At 42.8% G+C, this 7819-nt stretch overlaps 1 protein-coding gene across 4 annotated transcripts in view; it reads right to left on the bottom strand.

The window, feature by feature from the left end:
* The window catches only part of WIPF2 (WAS/WASL interacting protein family member 2), a 59830-nt gene that overhangs the window by 36587 nt on the left and 15424 nt on the right, over positions 1-7819 (bottom strand). Inside the window, exon 1 of one of the 4 annotated variants that reach the window (XM_037727389.1) lies at positions 4786-4808. The exons of the other annotated variants lie outside the window; for them this stretch is intronic. The gene's annotated coding sequence lies outside the window, so the exon portion shown is untranslated. Of the gene's footprint in view, positions 1-4785; positions 4809-7819 lie in introns of those variants that run through there. 4 annotated transcript variants of the gene reach the window in all.

Genomic DNA, 7819 nt, shown 5'->3' with positions numbered 1-7819 from the left:
AGGCAGGAGAATTGCCTGAACCCAGGAGACGGAGGTTGCGGTGAGCCGAGATCGCGCCACTGCACTCCAGCCTGGGTAACAAGAGCGAAACTCCGTCTCAAAAAACAAAACAAAACAAAAAAAACTGCCGGGCGTGGTGGCTCACACCTGTAATCCCAGCACTTTGGGAGGCCGAGGCAGGTGAATCACAAGGTCAGGAGATCGAGACCATCCTGCCCAACATGGTAAAACCCTAGCTCTAAAAAAAAAAAAAAAGAATTTTTAATTTTTTTAAAAAAAACTGATGTTATCAGCTGTTCACAACCTTTTAGTACAACAACCAACCCCAATAACATCACATCAAACAAGAAGTTCAAAATAACCAAGTCAACTTTGTATATTTTTCAAACAGGTTTTAGTCAAAAACAGAATTAATAGCAACAAACCAAAGGCAATTGCAACAAATGAAGATAAGTAAAAATTGAATGGGTAGGTTTTGTTAAAATCAGATTCTAAATTCAACTGCAATTTCACCCATTCTGATAAGCACTTAACAATTACTAACTCAACCCTATGGTGGCCCATTAGTACCAATTTAAACATTACCCTCAGGCTGGGCACAGTGGCTCAAGCCTGTAATCCCAACACTTTGGGAGGCCAAGGGAGGTAATTGGATTGAGGTCAGGAGTTTGAGACCAGCCTGGTCAAGATGGTGAAACTCTATCTCTACTAAAAATACAAAAATTAGCCAGGCATGGTGGCACACCTGTAATTCCAGCTACTCAGGAGGCTGAGGAACAAGAATCATTTGAACCCAGGAGATGTAGGTTGCAGTGAGCGGAGATCACAGCACTGCATTCCAGCCTGGGTGACACAGTGAGACTCTGTCTCAAAAAAAGTAACAAAAGGCTAGGCACGGTGGTTCACACCTACAATTCCAGCACCAGCACTTCCGGAGGCCAACGTGGGTGGATTATTTGAAGTCTGGAGTTCGAGACCAGCCTGGCCAACATGGTAAAAGCCTGTCTCTACTAAAAATACAAAACTTAGTTGGGTGTGGTGGCACTTGCCTATAATCCTAGCTACTCAGGAGGCTGAGGCAGCAGAATCACTTTAACCCTGGAGGCAGAGGTTGCCATGAGCTGAGATTGTGCCACTGCACTCCAGTCTGGGTGACGGCAAGACCCTGTCTCAAAATAAATAAATAAACAAAATAAAATAGGCCAGGCATGGTGGCTCATGCCTATAATCCCAGCATTTTGGGAGGCTAAGGTGGGCAAATCACCTGCGGTTAGGAGTTCGAGACCAGCCTGACAACACGGAGAAACTAAAAATACAAAATTACCCGGGTGTGGGTGGCACATGCCTGTAATCCCAGCTACTCTGAGGCTGAAGCAGGAGAATCACTTAAACCCAGGAAGAAGCGGAGGGTGTGGTGAGCCGAGATCACACCATTGCACTCCAGCCTGGACAACAAGAGAAAAACTCCGTCTCAAAAAGATAAATAAATAAAATAAAATAAAAAATACCTTGAAATAAAATTAAATTTTGGAGGAACATTTCATACACCTATGCCCATTTTAACAAATTAGTTCTTAAGCACAGACAGTACTCTGTCTTTCTAGGGTTCTCTCTCATTATTCTACAGCATACCATAGCTGCTCAGGAGTCACTCCTTGAACAGAACAAAAGTAGATATGAGAGTAGCACGGGCCTACCCAGGTACAGTGACTCACACCTGTAATCCCAGCACTTTGGGAGGCTGAGGCAGGTGGATCGCTTGAGGTCAGGAGTTCAAGACCAACCTGGCCAACATAGTGAAACCCCATCTCTATTAAAAATACAAAAATTAGTCAGGTGTGGTTGTGGGCACTTGCAATCCCACCTACTTGGAAAGCTGAGGCAAGAGAATCGCTTGAATCCAGGAGGTAGAGGTTGTAGTGAGCCGAGACCGTGCCACTGCACTCTAGCCTAGGCAACAAGAACAAAGCTCAGTCTTTAAAAAAAAAAAAAAAATTAGTAGCACAGGCCAGGCACAGGTTCTTTCTAGGATTCTCTCTCATTATTCCACAGCATACCATAGCTGCCCAGGAGTCACTCACTGAATAGAACAAAAGTAAACATAAAAGTAGCATGGGCCTAGCCGGGTACAGTGGCTCATGCCTGTAATCCCAGCCTTTTGGGAGGCTGAGGCAGGCGGATCACTTGAGGTCTGGAGTTCAATACCAGCCTGGCCAACATAGAGAAAACCCATCTCTACTAAAATACAAAAATTAGCTGGTGGTGCGTGCCTGTAATCCCAGCTACTTGGGAGGCTGAGGCAAGAGAATCACTTTAAGTTGGGAGGCAGAGGTTGCTGTGAGCCAAAATAGTACAAGTCATTGTTCTAGAAAAACACTTTGGTATAAGCCATTGTTCTAGAAAAATACTTTGGCACTCAGTGGGTGCCAAAGTATTTTTCTAGAACAATGGCTCTCAACCAGGAGGGACTTTGTTCCCCAAGACACTGTCAATGTCTAGAGACATGTTTGATCATCGTAACTAGGGTAGGGAGTGCTGCTGGCATCTAGTGGGTAAAAAACAAGGATGCTGGCTGGGCGCAGTGGCTCACGCCTGTAATCCCAGCACTTTGGGAGGCTGAGGCAGGCAGATCACAAGGTCAAGAGACTGAGACTATCCTAGTTAACATGGCGAAATCCTGTCTCTACTAAAAATACAAAAATTAGCTGGGCATGGTGGCGCATGCCTGTAGTGACCCAAGATCGCATCACTGTACTCCAGCCTGGTGACAGAGAGAGACTCCACCTCAAAAACAGAAAAAGACAAAAGAAAAAGAAAACAAGGATGCTGCTAAACATCCTTCAACACATAAGACAACAAAGAATTATCTGGTCAGGCTGGGTGTGGTGGCTCACATCTGTAATCCCAGCACTTTGGGAGGCCGATTAACTGAGATAAGGAGCTGGAGACCAGCTTGGCCAACATGGCAAAACTCTGATTCTACTAACAAAACAAAAATTAGCCAGGCATGGTAGTGGGTGCCTGTAATCCCAGCTACTCAGGAGGCTAAGGCGGGAGAATCACTTGAACCCAGGGGGCGGAGGTTGCAGCAAGCCAAGATCATGCCACTGCACTCCAGCCTGAGTGACAGAGAGAGATTTCATCTCAAAAAAAAAAAAACAAAAATGAATTATCTAGTCTACAATGTCAACAGTGCTAAGGTTGATAAGCACTGTTCTAGAAGATGAGCCACAGAAGCATCTACTATAGTGGAGCTTACACTCTAGTATAAGACATAAGGGAAGAAATAAAATCTCAGTAACACAGTTACCGATAAAAGGAGTAAAAAATAGAGAATCATAAACGTAGAATATAGAAACAGACTGGAGCGTTCTGTTATTTATTTTATTTATTTTTCAGAGGCAGGTTGGCCAGACTATGTTGCCTAGGCTGGTCTTGAACATCTGGGCTTAAGTAATCCTCCAGCCTCAGCCCCCAGTAGCTGGGACCACAGGTGCCCAGCTTAAGAGTCTTCCTTTAGATAGGGTTGCGGGCTTCAGGATCTGGGAGAATTTAACCACAACAGCAACAACATAGTAACAATAATGATAAAATAATAGATACAGTCACAGGGAAAGGGCTATGGGGGAGAGTTTCTGGCTCTCCCAAGAAGTTTCTCAATGAGCAGAGCAAGCCATGTAAACATTTGGAGAAAGGGCATTCCAGAAAGAAATAACAGCAAGTGAAAAAAATCCTGACATGGGAATGTGGTTGGTGTGTTAGAGAACTAGTAACAAGGCCAGGATAGCTAGAACAGAGTGAGGAGAGATGACACCTGAGGCTTTATAAGACATCCTCCAAATCCAAAAGTAGTCCCCTTCTCTGTCCAATGCTGACACTGTAATACCAAAGAAATCTAAACAAACCAATAGCTTCACACTCAAACCAGAGGTTCGACTGGCTATCTCATTAATCCCACAGACAGACTATACTTGATCTCCTGGCTTAATCATATCTAGAGACCCAGTTAACTGAAGGCCTTCCAGGGTTAAAAGTCACCTGCTGGTAATCTGCCCACCTGTTCACCTGTCCTTCAGCTTTGCTCCTGAAAAGCAATCCAGTATGGGAGGTAGGAGCCCATTACTACAATGGCATAATGGTAACCAGTCCCTGGGCCAAAGAGCCCCAAAATAAGAGCCAGGAGCTGCCTAAGAGTATTCACAGGCCACTCCAGGAGCCAACGACGGCAGGAGCCAAATACGTTCCTATAATTACATAGGGAATAGTCAACAGGAATTAAGAACATGCCTCCCAGAGGTTGCAGTGAGCCGAGATCGTGCCACTTGCACTCCAGCCTGGGCAACAGAGACACTGTCTCAAAAAAAAAAAAAAAAAAAAAAAAAAAAAAAAAAAAAAAAAAAAAAAAAAGAACATGCCTCCAGGTGTTCTAGGACAGATTATAGCAGAGGGTTTCCACTAAAGCATTTCTAGTTCTCTAAAGTACAAGGAAACAGACTAGAATAACTTTCACGTTACACATATTTTACCACCATCACTCCAAAAAAAAGACTTTCTATAGCTCACAGCCCTCTCCTCTCAATGGAGAAAGTGCTACCACCTCTTGAAGTTCTATTCAGTCAAACCTCTGGTGAAACAGATTTCTATCACATGTAGAGATGGAATTAATCAAAATTCCAAGGTTACTTAAGGGAAAAAATTTTTTCAACTACAGAAATTTTGATCACAGATATTCAACTATGCAGCAAATCTGACTGATCCAACAAGTAATAAAAAAAAATCACATACCCATCATGAATATTAAAACTGAAAAACTGGGCTGGGTGTGGCAGCTCATGCCTATAATCCCAGCACTCTGGGAGGCCGCGGTGGCCAGATCACCTGAGGTCGGGAGTTTGAGATCAGCTGGCCAACATGAAGAAACCCCGTCTGTACTAAAAATACACAAATTAGCTGGACGTGGTGGTGCATGCCTGTAATCCCAGCTATTCAGGAGACTGAGGCAGGAGAATTGCTTGAACCCGGGAGGTGGAGGTTGCAGTGAGCTGAGATCGAGCCACAGCACTCCAGCCTGGGCAACAGAGCAAGACTTCGTCTCACAAAAAAAAAAAAGAAAAACAAATGAAACCTGGATGTTTTATTCCTCCCTGAAAAAGAAAATGAAGGAAGAAGAATAAAGCTATAACTACTGCATGATGAAATTCTTTCAAACATATTTTCTTTAACAGAAACGTAATGCATCCCCAAAATGCAGCTTTCCCCCCTAATGTGGCTCTTTCCTCTTCCTCCAGAATATTTTTAAAGCCAGTCAAATTTGGCAGTGGGGGTTTGTATACCAACTGCAGTGACACTAATGTTAGCAAGTTCTGATAACCCACTGCCATCAGACCAGCCCCAGATTATTTATTTAGATAAAAAAATACCCCCTAAAAATGTAAATTTGGAAGTCTACTTATTCATATACTATCTTATGTGGTAAATATTAGATACTATGGGTTATTCCCAGATACAATGTAGCCTAGGATCTAAGTCCTCTCTTCTAAAATGATGAAAAATCAATGAGAAGTCTACTCCTGTGTTCAATTAAATAACCACAGCTGCAAAGAAAGCTTCATTTAAAAAGATGACTAGCAATAAGTAATGCAAAAATCATGTAATTTAAATTAAATACCTGAAAATCATCCAAAACAGATATCTGGGAATGCCCTCACTCCCAACCCCTCAAGGCAAAGAGAAAATCTTATTATCCTGAAAGCACTGGAATACAGCACTGGGAGATAGGGGGACATGTACAGAAAATAGTCAACTGCAGTAAATCAGTAATAGTTCAAAGTAATGCCTTGTAACACAGCCAGCGATCAATAATCAATGAGACAATAACACTTTTGATGTAGCATTGTTTTTGTGACTTTGTTCATCAAAACTGTTCCTTGGCTGGGTGCAGTGACTCATGCCTATAATCCCAGCACTTTGGGATGCTGAGGCGGGTGGACTGCCTAAGGTCAGGAGCTCGAGACCAGTCTGGCCAACATGATGAAACCCCGTCTCTACTAAAAATACAAAAAATAGCCAAGAATGGTGGCAGGTGCCTGTAATCCCAGCTACTCAGGAGGCTGAAACAGGAGAATCACTTGAACCTGGGAGGCAGAGGTTACGGTGAGCCAAGATCGCGCCATAGCACTCCAGCCTGGGCAACAGAGCAAGACTCCATCTCAAAAAAAAATAAAAATAAAAACTTTCTTGCTTTATTTTCTTCCTTTCTTCCCTGAGACAGGGTCTCACCCTACAGCCCTAGAGCCCAGGTCGCAGTGCAGGTGGCACAATCACAGCTCACCACAGCCTTGACGTCCCAGGCTCAAGCAATCTTCCCACCTCAGCCTCCTGAGCAGCTGGGACTACCACATTCAACTAATTTTTTTTTTATTTTTTTTGCAGAGACAGGGTCTCAGTATGTTGCTCAGGCTTATCTTAAACTCCTGACCACAAGCAATCTTCCTGCCTTAGCCTTCCAAAAAACTGTGTCAATGGAAGTTGTAAAAATGTATTAGAGCTATTTCTATAGAGCTGCTCATCTTAGAATGCAAATCAACTCTATGTCAGAGCCAACACGGCCTCCTCAGCTGTATTTTAGTTAATAGCAGCCACAAGATTTCCAAGAACTGAGAACTAGGGTACCACAGTTAGCCTCTGCAACATTGCTGAGACAAGTACTGCTTGGCTCTTAACCTCTAAGCAATTCACAACAACCAAGAGCAGCTGCAAACACATTTCCAGATGCTTTACAGACTGGCAGTAAAATATACAACCCTTCTTCCTTTCTAGGCCTAGCAATCTATAATACAAAAGGGAGAATTGTGTCCTTTCGAAGGTAAAGTTAAAAACAAACTTCAAATCACAGTGCTTCAACATCTCCAAAAACGATGCTACAGACACCCAAGGCAGATGATTAGGGCATCTGTTTTCAAAGCCTGAGTCAATTTTCCAAAAATCCAGGAATCGCCAAAAACACTGATTCCTGGACTTAGACAGTGAATCGATGCAGAGTAGCTCAATGTTCATAACTAGCATTCCCTCCCCTATTCATCCCAGAAACCAGTTGGTTTAGAGATGCTGACTAAAAAAATTGAAGTCACACAAGGCCAAAGTTATTACCATCAGCCAGCATTTAATACTAAAGAGAGGAGTTAATCAGATGAAAGACACACATGCTAATTGAGAATTCCAGACCAAAGCTAGACAGGCTAAAACAGAGTCTGAATACAAAAGCAATATTAGAGGAAGGCTAAGAAGTTTGCCATGGAGATGTAAGATGGCATTAATGGTTTAAAAAGAATCCTTCTAAAGCAAGGTCTCCAAACTTGCCTGAAGATAAGATACATACATTTAGGTCATTTGTTTAAAAACAAACACACTAAAAAAAAAAAAAAAAAGATCCCTGGGCCCTAATCTAGACCAACTAAAATCAGAAGTTTTCCAGGAGAATGATCTAGTAATCTGCATAGTCAACAAGCACTTTAAGTGATTCCTGGTGTTAGAGGAGTCTAGAAAATACTATTCTAAACGAGTATTAGTAATCAACTGCAAAGACATTGTGGTGTTTGAATGAATACTGGCAAGGAAAAGCTGATGAATATGTTGAATAACATGTTAAACAGGACAGACTGCATGCATTTATCAATGTTCTATCACAAAACACCATAAAAATTACAGCAGGCCGGGTGCGGTGGCTCAAGCCTGTAATCCCAGCACTTTGGGAGGCCGAGGCGGGTGGATCACGAGGTCAAGAGATCAAGACCATCCTGGTCAACATGGTGAAACCCCA

Source organism: Cebus imitator, unplaced genomic scaffold, assembly GCF_001604975.1.
Source record: "Cebus imitator isolate Cc_AM_T3 unplaced genomic scaffold, Cebus_imitator-1.0 Scaffold228, whole genome shotgun sequence".
Lineage (NCBI taxonomy): Eukaryota > Metazoa > Chordata > Mammalia > Primates > Cebidae > Cebus > Cebus imitator.
This window is presented reverse-complemented; position numbering and strand designations above follow the sequence as displayed.